This window comes from Hypanus sabinus, chromosome 8 (assembly GCF_030144855.1).
Source record: "Hypanus sabinus isolate sHypSab1 chromosome 8, sHypSab1.hap1, whole genome shotgun sequence".
NCBI classification, from domain to species: Eukaryota; Metazoa; Chordata; class Chondrichthyes; order Myliobatiformes; family Dasyatidae; genus Hypanus; species Hypanus sabinus.
The window spans coordinates 13310281-13327115 of record NC_082713.1 but is presented as its reverse complement, the minus strand read 5'-3'; the positions used below and the strand labels follow the sequence as shown (position 1 = coordinate 13327115).

At 42.3% G+C, this 16835-nt stretch overlaps 1 protein-coding gene across 2 annotated transcripts in view; it reads right to left on the bottom strand.

Moving 5' to 3' along the window:
• zgc:66433 (uncharacterized protein LOC321250 homolog) overlaps positions 1-16835 on the bottom strand; it is a 138352-nt gene that overhangs the window by 101523 nt on the left and 19994 nt on the right. The window contains exon 1 of one of the 2 annotated variants that reach the window (XM_059976706.1): positions 13498-13515. The exons of the other annotated variant lie outside the window; for it this stretch is intronic. The gene's annotated coding sequence lies outside the window, so the exon portion shown is untranslated. Of the gene's footprint in view, positions 1-13497; positions 13516-16835 lie in introns of those variants that run through there. 2 annotated transcript variants of the gene reach the window in all.

Here is a 16835-nt window from a genome sequence, read left to right as displayed (position 1 = left end):
CGTCTATTATAAGGAAAGGTTGAAAAGGATAGGACTTTAATCCCTAGAATGTGGAAGATTGAGAGGAGATTTGATAGAGGTATACAAAATTATGAGGGGTATAGAGAGAGTAAATACAAGCAGGCTTTTTCCACTGAGGTTGGGTAATGTCATCCAGAGGTCATGGGTTAAGGGTGAAAGGTGAAATGTTTAAGGCGAACAGGAGAGGAAACTCCTTTCACAGAGGGTGGTGAAAATGTGGAATAAACTGCCACTGCAATTGATGGATGTTCACTTAATTTCCATATTTAAGAGAAGTTTGGATAGGTACGTGGATGATATGGCTACGGACGGCTATGATCTGGGTGCAGGTTAATGGGACTGGGCAGATTACTGGTTCGGTGCAGACTAGATGGGTTGAAAGGCCCCTGTCTGTGCTGTAGTGTCCTATGAGTAATTCAACTGTGAGTAATTTTTCATGCAGGAAGTGGCGAGCATCTGGAAGGAGCTGGTGAAGGCAGGTGTTTGGGCTGGTACTTGGATAAGAAATATGCAGAGGGCTAAGGGCCTACTGCTGATAAATGGAATTAGCCTAGATGGGTATTGGCATCTGCATGGATGAGATGGGCCGAAAGATACAATGATTCTATTGTTGGGTTTTACTGGGATTCTGTGGTTGTCCGTGTCAATGTTACTTTAGTATTACTCTACTGAACTTCCTTTCAACTATGACTTCACCCCAAAAGTACATCACCGATTGTAAGGCGTCCAGGACAGTTTCAAAGTTACTTCAGAGAATGCAGGTCTGTACTTTCTTTCTCTGCTTGTGTGGACACATTTTGAATCACAAACACATTAACTGTGTAAAAGCTAATTATCCATGTCAACCAACTGATCACTTCTGAAGCCAAATATTGGAGGCATAGAGGCATAGAGTCATATAGCACGGGAACTGGCTGCTCGGCCCATCTAGTCCATGCCAATCAAGATTTCCATCGAAGCATGATCCGTTCATTTACATTTGGCCCATATCACTGAAATCCTTTCCTACTCATGTACCTGTCAAAAATAGCTTTTAAATGTTGTTAATGTACAGTACTGTGCAAAAGTCTTAGGCACCGTAGCTATACATACAGTATGTGTCTAAGACTTTTGCACAGTATTAGATCTGCTTCAATGGTTTCCTCTAGCAGCATATTCCATATATTGGCCAAAAGATTGCCCCTCAGGTTCCTATTAAATCTCTCCTTTCTCACTTTAAGTCTCGATCTTCTACTTTTTCAATACCCAACTTTGGGAAAAAGACTGCGTGCGTTTACTGTATCCATGGTTCTCATGGTATTATGTAACTCTATTAAGATCACCCCTCATTTTCCTACACACCAGTGAATGACGAGAATTGAAACATATAAGATTATTAAGGGATTGGACACACTGGAGGCAGGAAGCGTGTTCCCGCTGATGGGTGAGTCCAGAACTAGAGGCCACAGTTTAAGAATAAAGGGTAGGCCATTTAGAGCAGAGATGAGGAAAAACTTTTTCACCCAGAGAGTGGTGGAGATGTGGAATGCTTTGCCCCAGAAGGCAGTGGAGGCCAAGTCTCTGGATGCATTCAAGAGAGAGTTAGATAGAGCTCTTATAGATAGTGGGGTCAAGGGATATGGGGAGAGGGCAGGAACGGGGTACTGATTGTGTATGATCAGCTATGATCACAGTGAATGGCGGTGCTGGCTAGAAGGGCTGAGTGGCCTACTCCTGCACCTACTGTCTATTGTCTATTGTCCCAACCTGGTGATCCTTTCTCCAAGACTCAATCCCTTGAATCCCAGCAACGACTATGTACTGTACTGTATAATCTCTGCACTTCTTCCATACCAATAGCATCTTTCCTATAGCAAGGTAACTAAAACTGTAACTCAATTAAACCAAACTGTAACTAAAATTGTAATATTAAAACAATACTCCAAGTGAAACTAAAACAATACTTCATATATAGGTGAGGATTTATAAGGCATTGGCCAGACACATTGGAGAGGTTCCAGAGGAAGTTCACCAGAACGATACGAGGAAAGGAAGGGTTAACAGATGAGGAGAGTTTGATGGCTCTGGGGCTGTACTCACTGGAGTTTAGAAGAATGGCGGTGGGGGTCTCAGTGAAACCAATCAATTATTGAAATATCCAGATACAGTGGATGTGAAGAGAATGTTTCCTGTAGGGGGGGGGACTGGAGGACACAACCTCAGACTAGAAGGGTGTCCCTTTAGAACAGGTGTGATGAGGAATTTGTTTAGTCAGCGTGTATTGTGGAATTCATTGCCACAGGTGGCTGTGGAGGCCTGTTTGTTTGTTTGTTTATTTATTTTATTTAGAGATACAGCACGGAGTTGGCCCTTCTGGCCTTTTGAGCTTTGTTGTCCAGCAACCCCTGATTTAACCTTGCCCTAATCAATGACCATCTGTCCTACTAATTGGTACAACTTTGGAATGTGGGAGGAAACCCACACGATTATGGGGAGAAAGTACAAACTCCTTACAGGCCGGGCGGGAATTGAACCCAGGTTGCTGGTACTGTAAAGCATTGTGCTAACCAGAGAACACTGAATCTGTGGAATTCATGGCCACCGATGGCTGTGGAGGCCAAGTCATTTGGTATATTTAAAGTGGAGGTTGATAGATTCTTAATTAGTCAGGATATCATGGTGACAGGGAGAAGGCAGGAGAATGGGGTTGAGAGGGATATTAAACCAGCCATAATGGTGGAGCTGAATTGATGGGCCAAATGGCCTTATTCTGCTTGTGTGTCTTATAACTTTTATGGTCTAAGTGTGGCCTCACCTAAACAGTACCAAGTGTGATGTAACCATAGAGGACTGTGCCCCACGGAGAGAACTATTCTTAAGTTGAAGTGGCTTCATGTTCATGTTCCCGTAATTTATTATTATTTATTTATATTTGCATTTGCAGAGTTTGTTGTGTTCTGCACTCTGGTTGATCTTTCATTGAACCTATTATAGTCACTATTCTATAGATTTGCTGAGTATGCCTGCAAGAAAATGAATCTCTGGATTCTATATGGTGACATATATGTACTGTGATAATAAATTTACTTTGATTCCCCTTTGCAGTTCAGTCTTAAAACAAAGATAAATATCTTTAAAATATCAGAAATATCAGTTTCACATATTACTTTGAAATGTTAATTTTCTGTGAGTTCTAGAAAATAATACTAAGTAGAAACTGGATAAAAGAAGCAGATGATCTAATTTATAGAGTTACTTATCTCCTGGTTTAATATGGATGTGGCTCTTATTAGAATGTTGAACTGTTTTTAATATTCCATTGTTCGTGGAAAGGTCTGTCGCGAGAGCACAGAGAAGCTACTCATTAAGCTAATGAAAGGAAGTCGTCTATCAACTGTGTGTAAACATGTTGAATTATCAGCAGGAAGATGAATGCTTCCTGTTACTCGAAATGCAGGACGTCTCCTGTTTGAGCTAATATTCATGATACTTCATCGAAATGAAAATATTTCAAAAGGCTAATTTCATAATTTTAAAAATTACATTGCATACTAATGCAGCTTATTTGAAATATGACAGTTACTTGCTTTATTTGAATGAAAATGCAGGCCATTTAAGGAAGATATCCTTTGAGTGAGGTGTTTGATGACTTGCCATCCAGGTCATGTTCTCTTTCACTGCTGCCATCAGGAAGGAGCCTTAGGTCCCACACTATCACAGAAAAGTTGGCACAGAAGTGATGGGCCAAAAGGCCTATTTCTGTGCTGAATAAATGAGTGGCTCAATGAGTACACAATTGGGGTTGGACTCTTGTCGCCAATCACATTTTGGCACATTTATTCATTTACACATGACTGAATTTATTGTCTGTCCTTAAATGTCCCTGAACAACAGAGTGAACAAACGTAGTGATGGCTGTGGAGTCACAAATGGAACACATGCAAACAGGGAAGTTTGAAGAAGGGTCTCAGCCCCAAACATCAACTGTTTATTCATTTCTTTAGGTGTTGCCTGGCCTGCTGAGCTCCTCCAGCATTTTGTCTGCATTGCAATGAATTTTGTTTCCCGAAGAATGATGGTAAGCCAGAGGGTTTATTTTTGTTATATGGAACATTGGTCACCATGAACTATCTTTTCTTTAAATTCCATATTGATTTTATTACTTATAATTGCTCACAGGAAACAGTGAAAGTCACACTCCCGTGTCTACATCAATGGCCTGGATCTCTGACATAGGACCAGCAACTTACCTACAATGCAACTATAGCACATCAGATGGTCATCATAGAGATTGGGGTAGCACTTCCCTCACAGAATCATTGTTCAATCCAAAGAAATGTACTTGGATGAAAATATATACCTCACCTTTGGCCAGTTTTATTTTGGGGTTGGATTACATTGATGAACACAAGGAGTGCTATTTTGGATACACTGTTCAGCTTACATACTAGATCATAAGACCGTAAGATATAGGAGCTGAAGGAGGCCATTCAGCCCATCATATCTGCTCCACCGTTCAATCAAGGACTGATCCAATTCTTCCAGTCATCCCCACTCCCCTGCTTTCACTCCATACCCTTTGACGTCCTGGCTAATCAAGAACCTATCTACCTCTACCTTAAATAACACCCGATTACTTGGCCTCCACAGACACTCGTGGCAACAAATACCATAGATTTACCACCCTCTGACTGAAGTAATTTCTCCGCATCTCAGTTCTAAAAGGATGTCCTTCAATCCTGAAGTTGTGCCCTCTTGTCCTAGAATCCCCTACCATGGGAAATAACTTTCCCATATCTAATCTGTTCAAGCTTTTTAACATTCAGAATGTTTCAATGAGATTCCCCCTCATTTTCCTGAACTCCAGGGAATACAGCCCAAGAGCTATCAGACCTTCCTCATACAGTAACCCTTTCCTTCCTGGAATCATTCTTGTGAATCTTCTCTGAACCCTCTCCAATTTCAGTATATCCTTTCTAAAATAAGGAGCCCAAAACAGCACGCAATACTCCGTGTGGTCTCTTGAGTGCCTTATAGAGCCTCAGCATCACATCCTGCTCTTATATTCTATACCCCTAGAAGTGAATGCCAACATTGCATTCGCCTTCTTCACAACCAACTCAACCTGGAGGTTAACCTTTAGAGTATTTTGCACAAGGACTCCCAGGTCTCTTTGCATCTCCGCATTTTGAATTCTCTCTCCATCTAAATAATAATCTGCCAGTTTATTACTTTCACCAAAGTGCATGACCATACATTTTCCAACATTGTATTTCATTTGCCATTTCTTTGCCCATTCCTTAAACTATCTAAGTTTTTCTTCAGGCTCTCTGTTTCCTCAACACTACCTGCTCCTCCACCTATCTTTGTATAATTGGCAAATTTAGCCACAAATCCATTAACACCATAGTCCAAATCATTGACATACATCATAAAAAGCGGCGGTCCCAACACCGACCCCTGTGGAACTCCACTGGTAACCGGCAGCCAGCCAGAATAGGATCCCTTTATTCGAACTCCCTGTTTTCTGCCAATGCTCCACCCATGCTAGTAACTTCCCTGTAATTCCATGGGCTCTTATCTTGCTATGCGGCTTCATGTGCAGCACCTTGTCAAAGGCTTTCTGCAAGTCCAAGTACACCACGTCTACTGCATCTCCTTTGTCTACCCTGCTTGTAATTTCCTCAAAGAATTACAGTAGGTTTGTCAGGCAGGATTTTCCTTCTTGTCATGTGCCTCCAGGTACTCCGTAATCTCATCCCTATCAATCAATTCCAACAGCTTCCCAACCACTGATGTCAGGCTAACAGGTCTATAGTTTCCTTTCTGCTGCCTCCCACCCTTCTTAAATAGTGGAGTAACATTTGCAATTTTCCAGTCATCCGGTACAAAGCCAGAATCTATTGATTCTTGAAAGATCATCATTAATGCCTCCGCAATCTCTCCAGCTACTTCCTTCAGAACCCGAGGGTGCATTCCATCAGGTCCAGGAGATTTATCCTCCCTCAGACCATTAAGCTTCCTGACCAACTTCTCAGTCGTAATTTTCACTGCACAAACTTCACTTCCCTGACATTCTTGAATGTCTGGTATACTGCAGATGTCTTCCGCTGTGAAGACTGATACAAAATATGCATTCAGTTCCTCTGTCATCTCTACATCTCTCATTACAATATCTCCAGCATCATTTTGTATTGGTCCTATATCTACCCTCAACTCTCTTCTACCCTTTTGATACTTAAAAAATCTTCTAGTATCTTCTTTGATATTAGTCACCAGCTTCCTCTCATAATTCATCTTTTCCTTCCTAATGACCTTCTTAGTTTCCTTCTGCACGTTTTTAAAAGCTTCCCAATCCTCTATCTTCCCAATAGCTCTGGCTTCCTTGTATGGCCTCTCTTTTGCTTTTACTTTGGCTCTGACTTCACTTGACAGCCATGGTAGTGTCCTTCATCCCTTTGAAAATTTCTTCTTTTTTGGGATATATCTGTCTTGAACTCCAGCCATTGCTGCTCTGCTGTCTTTCTTGCAAATGTCCCTTTCCAGTCAACTTCTGCCAGTTCCCCTCTCATGCCATTGTAATTTCCTCTATTCTACTGAAATATTGACATATTGGAATTTATTTTTTTCCCTCTCAAATTTCAATGTGAACTCGATCATATTGTGATCACTGTTCCCTAAGGAATCCTTAACCTTAAGCTCTCTTATCACCTCCAGATCATTGCACAACACCCAATCCAGCACAGCCAATCCCTTAATCCCCTGTTCTGAAAAGCCATCCCTTCGACATTTTACAAATTCTCTCTCTTGGTGGTCCAGTACTGACCTGGCTTTTCCAATCCACTTTCATATTAAAATCCCCAATGATTATCATGACATTGCCTTTCTGACACGCCTGTTCTATCTTCTGCTGTAATTTGTAATCCACATCCTGGCTGCTGGTTGGAGGTCTGTATACAACTGCCGTTGGGGTCCTTTTACCCTTGCCATTTCTTAGCTAAATGTCTTGCTTTTAGGTTGAGTGGAGCCATCCCATGGCACCATGTGGACAAAAAACAAAGACGTTCATCCTGCAGTTCTGACCAATATTCATCCCTCTCCAAACATGACTCAAGTAGCAGGTGGATTAATCATTATCTCACAGCTTTTTTTTGGGAAGTAGTTGTTTGTTGATTGCATTAGCTACCCTTCTAAAAACGTGCATTTCATTGACTGCATGATGCATTGAGTTATGAGAGATCATCACAGTTGTTTAATTTCTGTCTGTCCTTTTCCTTCGGATTGGAATCAACTTCCGAGAATTGTAATTTTCCTTTGTAGTTGGGGTTGGTGGCAGGAGTGGCCAGTTCCAAAGACCTTCTGGTTTCATGAATCAGTGAAACCAGAGTTTTGAGGCTGACTGTTAGGGGTCCTATCATCATTGAGTCCAGTGCTTGAGGCCTAGTGTTTGATGATTGGCATGTCCTGACACCAATGCTGTGGATCAAGGTTGAAACAGAAGTCTGGTAGCTGAGGTCCATTGGCTGGAGGTGAGTCTGTGAATCACAATGAGCCCACTAGGGAGATTGAAGCCCGGTGTCTGCAGGCCTGAGCCTGAGTCCTCTGGATGCTGGAGGCCTGTCCTGGGGTTAAAAGACTGTATGTGGTCATGGTTAAGATGGAGGAATGGAGCTTGTTTCTGCTGTTGTTGTTCTGCTGCTTGTTGCGCCCTGTGTTTTACTGCCGAGCATTGTCAGTACGGTATGTTGGTGCCGGAATGTGTGCCAGTACTTGTGGGCTGCCCCAGCACACCCTCAACATGTTGGTTGTTATGGAAAATGACACAGTTCACTGTATATTTTGATATACACATGATAAATAAACTTGAATCTTCAATCTTGAGGAGGTGGACTTGCGTCTGTGGGTTCACTATTATTAACAACAGACCTGCTAGTCACCCTGACTTATAACACAGTGAGACGGAATGGTGATACCTCTAATTTGTTTTTATTTTATTGGGGATATTTTACAGAACCGAGCCCAATTTCCCAGTTTCCCAATATCCCAATTTCCCATGGCAAGTAAATATAGTTAATAATGAATCAAGACAAATTGCCTATTGTATCTATTTACCCATTGCTAACTAAGTGCCAATGAACAATCAATAAACCTCACTGAAGAATATTCTCTTGAGAAACTTCTTCTCTAGAACATGACACTACATCCTGACCTTTGCTCTAACCTTTCACCCCAGATTTTCACTTTTAACAATATCAAATGAATAGCAATGGAATACAAAAGTCAATCCAGTATTGACTTACTTTGCACAATATTGTATTTTAAAATAACTCACTATAAAACGCTATACGTTTAAATGTCACATCTCTGTTGTGGACAAGAAGAGTATAATATTAGACCATAAGACACAGGAGTAGAATTAGCTCACTTGGCCCATTAATTCTGCTCCTCCATTCCAGCAAAGCATGGTAGTCACAGTTCATCTTTGTGTCTCTTATTGTAACTTATTTCAAACTGGGTCAAAATCCTGGAACTCACTCTCAAACAGCATTGTGGGTCTAACCACATCTCAGGGACTGCGATGGTTCAAGAAGGATCCTCACCACCACTTTCAAAGTGTGACTGGGGATAAACAAATTAAATACTGGCTTGGCCTGCGAAGCCCCACCACCATTCAATGAATATATTTTGTTATCTTAAGGGTGTCAAAAATTTCAGGAGGAAGGCAGGGGAATAGAATTGAGTAGGTTAATAAATCAACCATGATGGAACAGCAGAGCAGTCTTGATAGGCTGAATGGCCTAAGTCTATTCCTATGTCTTATTTCTCAGGTATAAACATTTATCTTCCTAGAGTACCACAACCTGGTTGCAGGGTTTGGAGGCTTGTGTGCTTCAGTAACTCAGAGAGCTATGTTGGCTGGAGTCACAGCCTTGTGCTTTGTCTCTTGGTAGGGTCACCCATGCCAAATAGGTCAAAGGGTACAGGCCAGGCTAAGAGTGCTCCAACAATCCTCCAGGTTCGGGGATTCAGCTCAAGGCTATCGACCCTGACTGGTCAAAAAGACTGTTATGGAAACAGCAATGAAGAATCCTGCTGTATCTGTGTGCAACTGAGGACGCTGAACCACATCTGGGGTGCAACAGAGAAGATGGTCAAAGACAACCGGAGATAGAGGCACTTCACTGCTGCCCTAAACGCCAGCAGTATAATGGGCAGTAAGTGAGTAAGTATAAACAGTTCATGTTGTTCGTGTTTTAGAAACATAGAAACACAGAAAACCTGCGGCACAATACAGGCCCTTTGGCCCACAAGGCTGTCCTGAACATGTACTTACTTTAGAAATTACCTAGGGTTACCCAAAGCCCTCTATTTTTCTAAGCTCCATGTACCTATCCAGGAGTTTCTGAAAAGACCCTATTGTATCTGCCTACACCACCATCACCAGCAGCCTATCCCACGCACTCACCATTCTCTGCATAAAAAGCTTACCTCGACATCTTCTGTGTACCTACTTCCAAGCACCTTAAATTTGTGCCCTCTTGTGCTAGCCATTTCAGCCCTGGGAAAAAGCCTCTGACTATCCATATATCAATGCCTCTCATCATCTTATACACCTCTATCAGGTCACCTCTCATCCTTCATTGCTCAAAGGAGAAAAGGCAGAGTTCGCTCAACCTATTCTCTTAAGACATGCTCCCCAATCCAGGCAACATCCTTGTAAATCTCCTCTGCACCTTTTCTATGGCTTCCACATCCTTCCTCTAGTGATGTGACCAGAACTAAGCACAGTACTCCAAGTGGGGTCTGACCAGGGTCCTATATAGCTGCAACATTACCTCTCCACTCCTAAAGTCAATCCCACGGTTGATGAAGGCCAATACACCATATGTTTTCTTGACCACAGGGTCAACCTGTGCAGCAGCTTTGAGTGTCCTATGCACTCGGACCCCAAGATCCCTCTGATCCTCCACACTGTCAACAGTCCTACCATTAATACTATATGTTACTGAGACAGACGTGCTTTGCTTATTTAATACACATTTATTTATTTATTCATTCATTCATTCACTCAAGAGATTAAAATCCTGCCACTGGCATATGACATGAAATTTGCTGTTTTATAGCAAAAGATGTAAAAATCAATAACTTATGAAAAAAATAACAATTGCAAAATAAAGGAAAAACGACAAAGGGTTGTGGTTAAAGGGTTGACCACATTGCTGTGAGTCTGCTGGCACATGTAGCTCCCACTGGCCCACTTACTTCCCTTAATGATGTAAAAGAACATGATGGCTTCCACAACTATCAAGTGGTTTAATCATCATCATTACTGACATCAGCTTTTTATTTCAGATTTTACTCAACCCACTTATTTCTCTACTGTCCTTACAGCATCTGTCCCTTTAACCCACGCCTGGACCTCACCCCTCTCATCCACGTACCTGTCCAAACTTCTCTTAAACCTGCCACCACCACTCCTGCTGACATCTCCTTCCAAACTGAAACCACCCTCTGAGTGAAGAAGGTCTCCCGCATGTTGTCCATTTCAGCTTTCACTCTTAACCTACAGTATGACCCTTAGTTCTAGTCTCATCCAACCCCACTGTGAAAACCCAGCTTACACATACACTCTCTATGCCCCTCGTAATTTTGTATGTTTCTATCAAATCTCTCTTCATTCTCCTACACTCCAGGGAATAAAGTCCTAATCTATTCAACCTTTCCCTATAATTCAAGTCTTCAAGATTTGGCAACGTCCATTATGCATGACTTCCAGTAAGATGGCGGCGCGTGCTAACGTGGCGGCCTCATGAGGACCAACCAAAGGTGCTTTTCTCTTTGTAAAATTTGTGCTTAATGATCCAAAGACAACTCTACTCCAAGAACACGAGGTACTGCAGAACTATTCCATCAGTGAGCTGCTCATTGATTGGATTAGCTAGACTGGTATCGGCGGCGGAGCCAGACGAGTTGTCGAAGGGGTCATCCAAGATGTCGAAGGCACTAGTTGGGATATCAGAGAAACCGGTCGTGATATTGGAGGAGCCCATTTGGATATCGGAGGAACTGGTTTGGATATCGGGGGAACTGTTTGGGATATCGGAGGAACTGGTTGGGATATTGGAGGAACTGGTTGGGATATCAGACGAGTCGGTCATGATATTGGAGGAGCCCTTCGGGATAATGGAGGAGCCTATGGGGATATCGGAGGAGCATGCTGATGAGTTGGAGGAGCCGGTTTAAGTTCGGGGGCGCTAACCTGGCTGCAGACTCTGTTGCTGCTCGCTAATTGGAAGCACTGGAATTGATGCAGTATAGTCGTGGGAGATTGCCTGGGACACTTCACTGCGATCACAAGGCTCTGTTAGACAGTGATAATGTAAGTTGCCACAGATCTGTGCCCTTGTCTGGTGGAGGGACAGTCAATATAGGAGCCCTGTAGCCTCAATTATAGTGAGAACTGGGCATCAAGCCTTGAGCTTGCCTACTGCTGCAGACCAGGTGAGAGATGTGGAAGTGCTAGAATGTGGTTGAGCTCGGCTGGGGCCTGGCCTTGCCCATTGGTGCTGCCCTCCTGTGATCCAGCGGTGGAATAACAGGCTGGATTGTGTGCATCTGTACACTGCTGGGAAAATGTAACATCGATTACTGGACGTTGTCACTCAGGGTCTTGGGCTACATATGTTTTTTCTGAGTGAATATGCTTCTTTCTCAATATTTCAAATTATGTTACTTGCTATTTTTGAATGTTTGCTTACTATTTGAATGTTTTGCATCTTGGCCACAGAGGAAATTTGTCAGCTGTATCAATGCATGGTTTGAATGATAATTAAACTCGATTTGACTTGGTTTGATCCTTGTAAATTTTCTTTGTATTCTTTCAATCTTTTTTGATATCCTTCCTGTAGGTCAGGGAACAAACTGCAAAGGGCAGCAAAAGAAAAAGATCATGTGATCATGATTTTGTTGATCTCAGCTTTGCTGCTTGTCGAATGACGTGACCTCACTGGCTCACTAACCCTGAACCTAACCCTGCATTGATGAGTCTAGGGTGGTGTTCACTCTCCTCTTTTCTTAGGTCAACGATCATCCGTTTAGCCTTATTGACAAAAAAGACTAGCTTCAAATAAATTTATTATCTAAGTACATATATGTCACCACATACATCCCTGAGATTCATTTTCTTGTGGGCATTCACAGTAAATACAAATAAACAATAAATATCAAGAACATGAGATGAAGAGCCCTTGAAAGCGAGTTCATAGGTTATGGGAACAGTTTAGTGTTGGGGTGAGTGAAGTTATCCAGTTTGGTTCAAGAGCCTGATGGTTGAGGGATAATAACGGTTCCTGAAGTTGGTGGTGTGGATCGTGAGGCTCCTGTGTCTCCTCCCTGTTGGCAGCAGTGTGGAGTGAGCATGGCCTGGGTGGTGGTGTGGTCCTTGATGATGAAGCTGTTATTCAAGCACCATGAGACAAGGTTCACAATCTCTTTCACGTACTCCATCCCATTGTTGTTGATCCGGCTGATAACAGTAGGGTGATGGGTGAACTTTGAGACTAAGCCAGTGGTGGAACAGGCCACAAGGTAATAGCCATACAAGGCATTGGAATGGGCTCACAACCCTGGGGAGCACCAGTGTAAAGGGTCAGGGTAGATGAAACTTAATGATCAATTTTATCCAACTGAGGTCTGTCAGTCAAGCCACCTGGAGGTCAGTGTAGATGGGGGCTACAAGCCCAAGCTGTAGGAGGTTAGAGATGAGCTTATTTGGTGGCTTGGCATTGAAGGCTGGGCAGTAGTCGATGAATAAGAAACACATATTCGCTAGAGGCCTCATTTTGAATCATCCATTTCTTCTTGCTTTAAGAAGCTTTGCCTCTGGCTATAGGTTGGAGCTATGACCATTAGATGAGATGACATTGCAGCAGAATTAGGGCATACAGCCTATCGAGTCTGCTCTGCCATTCAATCATAGCTGATTTATTATCTCCCTCAACCCATTCTCCAGCCTTCTCCCCTTAACCTTACTAATCAAGAACACCTATCAACCTCTAGTTCAAATATACCCAATGACTTGACCTCCACAGCCATCTGTGGCAATAAATACTATAGATTCGCCACCCTCTTTCTGAAGCAATTCCTCTTCAACTCTGTCCTAAAGGGACATCCTTATTTTCTGGGCAGCAAGGACTTCTCCGGTCCTACACTCCACCACTATACCATCTGGTTCATGAAAAAATAAGAGACAATTTTTATTTTATCAAGGTCTTCCTACAAATAACTCCTAGCTGTCAGTGGCCAGCTTGAAGAAATGGAATTAACATGGACCATGAAAGAATTCCATGAACTCAGCAAATACTTTAAGATGCTTAGAGTTTGGGAACTTCCCTACTAATGTTCACTGAAACCAGGTTTTGGACATTGTTGGAAAGAAAGTAAAGACTTGTTTTATTTAAGCAGTATTTATCTGTGAATGCTGAATGCCAAGTTTACCTGGCTGGAGCTGTTTCAAAATTGATTTCCTCTGGCTCTGTTTGTGATGAAAAATGATAGTGTAAAATATTGTAGGGACAAAGGAGGAGGCTTTTTTACCCATCATGCCTGTGCCTGCCCTTTGAGAAAGGAGCTCAGTTTAATTCCGTAACCCATGCTGACTAAGTCATGCAGGAAGCATTTAATCAAAATTTGCCTTTTTCTGGTGATGTAGCTGCATTCATTTGCAGATTTGCCAGTTGTAATCTGAATGAAGAATTGCTGTTTCATTTCCTTACTGTGTAACATTGGCCATCTCCTTTCTTTAATGTGGCTTCCGAAATACAGCTGACCTAAATAGTTGGAATACCATTCTAATGTGTGCATTCTTGATAGGAAAGCAAGAAACATTATTTGTTTTTTTTTTCCCTCCAGGTCTTTTGCACTGAAATTAATTAATTTATGAGCTGGAGTTCTGTGGCTGGTTGAGTTGTGGATGCAGCTCTGCACATCACAAAAACCAGGCTCCCTTCCATGGACTCTGTCTACACTTGTTGCTGCCAAAGAACCCACTCACCCCTGTCACTCACTCTTCTCCCCCCTGCAAGTGGATAGAAGATACATCACTAGACCCAAGGGCAGCATCTATCTTGATGTTGTGGGATTATTGAACAGACCTCTTGTACAATACAGTGGACAATTGAACTCAAACCTAACTTATTAGTATCTTGCACTGTATTGTGCATCTGCACTGCTCTTTCTCTGTATTTGTGACACCTTTCAGAATCAGGTTTAATATCCCAGCATACGTTGTGATAATTGTTGATTTTGAGGCTGCAGTACAATGCTATACATAATAATAGAGAAAAAATGTGAATAAAGGAAATATTATATATTTAAATATAAAATAGTTAAAATTAAATAAGCAGTGTAAAAATAGAAATTAAAAAAATAAATAGTGAGTAGTGTTCATGGTTTCAATGTCCAGTCTGAAATTGGATGGCAGAAGGGAAGAAGCAGTTACTGGATTGATGGCAGTGTACCTTCAGGCTTCTGTATCTCCTTCCTGATGGTAACAATGAGAACTGGGTGATGGGTGATGGGAGTGTTTAATAATGGATGTTGCCTTTTTGAGGGTCGCTCCTTGAAGATATCGAGGATACTCGGGAGGCTAGTGCTCATGATGGAGCTGACAAAGTTTACAACTCTCTGCTGCTTATTTTGATCCAGCGCAGTACCCGACCCCACCCCTATACCAGATGGTGATGTAGCCAATTAGAATGCTCTCCATGGTATATCCATAGAAATTTTTGAGTGTTTTTGGTGACATACCAAATCTTCCCAAGCTCCTCATGAAATATAACCACTTTATTTTGCATTCAGTTATTAATTTTCCTCACAATACCTCAATGCACTGTGTAATGAAATGACCAGCATGAATAGCAAGCTAAAACAATGTATAGGAGACAATAATAAATCAATTTATTTACCAATATACAGTACATTTAACACCAGACTATGAGGTGGATGCTGATGGTATCTATGGGCATATTACCCAAGATGGGTGGCAGGCTGGGGATATGTCTCTATCAAAGATGGTGTAAGGTGCTCCTTCCCTCTGCTAGCCTGCAGGTCATCCTTTTTCAAGGTGTAGCACCTGCTTAGCTCTTCTCCCCAATCAGGGTCACGTGAAGCCATGGGATCAGGTAGTGGAGAGTCAATATAAGCAGCTGGAACATATCACAAGTTCTGGTTATGTGACCACTGATGCCAGACAGACAATCCCTGAAGAGTATTGATAATGGCTGGGGTCACCCGTCTTGTAAAGACACTGCCCAGAAGAAGGCAGTGGCAAACCAATTCTGCAGAAAAGTTTGCCCAGATAAGACATAGACCATGTCATCCGACATGGCTCATAACAAATGAAGGTTACCCATCATACTTTTGTGTACACAAAGTACACTGCAGATGCTGTGGTCAAATAAACACATACACAAGCTGGATGAACTCAGCAGGTCGGGCAGCATCCATTGAAATGAGCAGTTAACGTCTCGGCCCGAAAGCCAATAGGGAACTTTTCATCCTCTATTTTTTCCAAAGGTCTACCATAAAATTCTGGCTCTTACCCTTCTTCTCCCTGACCTAAAACTGTATCTGTGGATTTGTTTTGGGGGTCTTTGGGGTTCATGCTGCATGTGTTCCTGGATTCTGGTTACTCTTTTTGGGTGATTTTGAGCATTTTGATCAATGCAGTCTGGGGCACTTCAGTGAAGAGTGCTTTGCCTTGTGGCCTGCAGTGGGCTAGCAGCATGACGCTGACCTGAACTAAACTGAATACTACCGGACTCCTGGTCTGATGTTTCATTTTCTAGGTGTTGTCTACTTGCTTTCTGCTGTTTGCCCAATTTATTTTAGCGTGTTTTGCGTTTGAAGTTTTTCTTGAATGGGTTCCATAGTCTTTCCTGGCTGCCTGCAGGAGGATGGATCTGAGAGTTGTATTCTGTATACATACTTTGATAATAAATGTACTTTGAATCTTGAATCAGTGCCTCAAAGTTATAGATCCTGTCCACATGGCTTCACACTTCCTTATTTCTATACCCTTCTTCAATCACTACTGACATTGAAAATCACTACTCCTTGGTTAACTTTATTCTACCTCAACACACAACGTAATGATTTGATTTGTGTGAACAAATGTTATCTGTGTCAACATTAAACTAATTTGAATTCCAGTTCCATCGTTCCCACTGCCCTCCTCATCACCCCATGGTAGCATAGTGGTTAGCACGACGCTATTACAGCTCTGGGCAATCCAGAGCTTGGAGTTCAATTCTGGTGCATTCTGTAAGAAGTCTCTGTACTTCCTCTCCGTGGAACTCCTGGCTTTTCCCCAGGTACTCTGGTTTACTTCCACAGTCCATAAGTTAAATGGCCATTGTAAATTGTCCTGTGATTAGGTTAGGGTTAATCGGGGTCATCATGCTGGGGTGATGTGGCTCGAATAGTCAGAAAGGCCTTCTCCGCAATGCATCACTAAATAAATAAAAATGAATAAATAATTCATAACTTGCCTTTAGCAGCCTGGACTTCACTCCCTGAAGCTCCTCCTCCCTTTCACCTTTTCTTTTAAGATGAAGAAAGAGTAAGATCTCAAATCCCATCACAGCAGCACGGAAATAGGCACTTTGGCCCATCTAGTCCATGCTGAACTGCTATTGTACTTCCAACCCGCTCCTCGGCCATACCTCTCCCGTCCATGTACCTATCCAAACTTCTCCTCAGTGTTGCAATCCACCCAACATCCATCACTTACACTGGCAGCTTACTCCACACTTGCATCACCCTCTGAGTGAGGA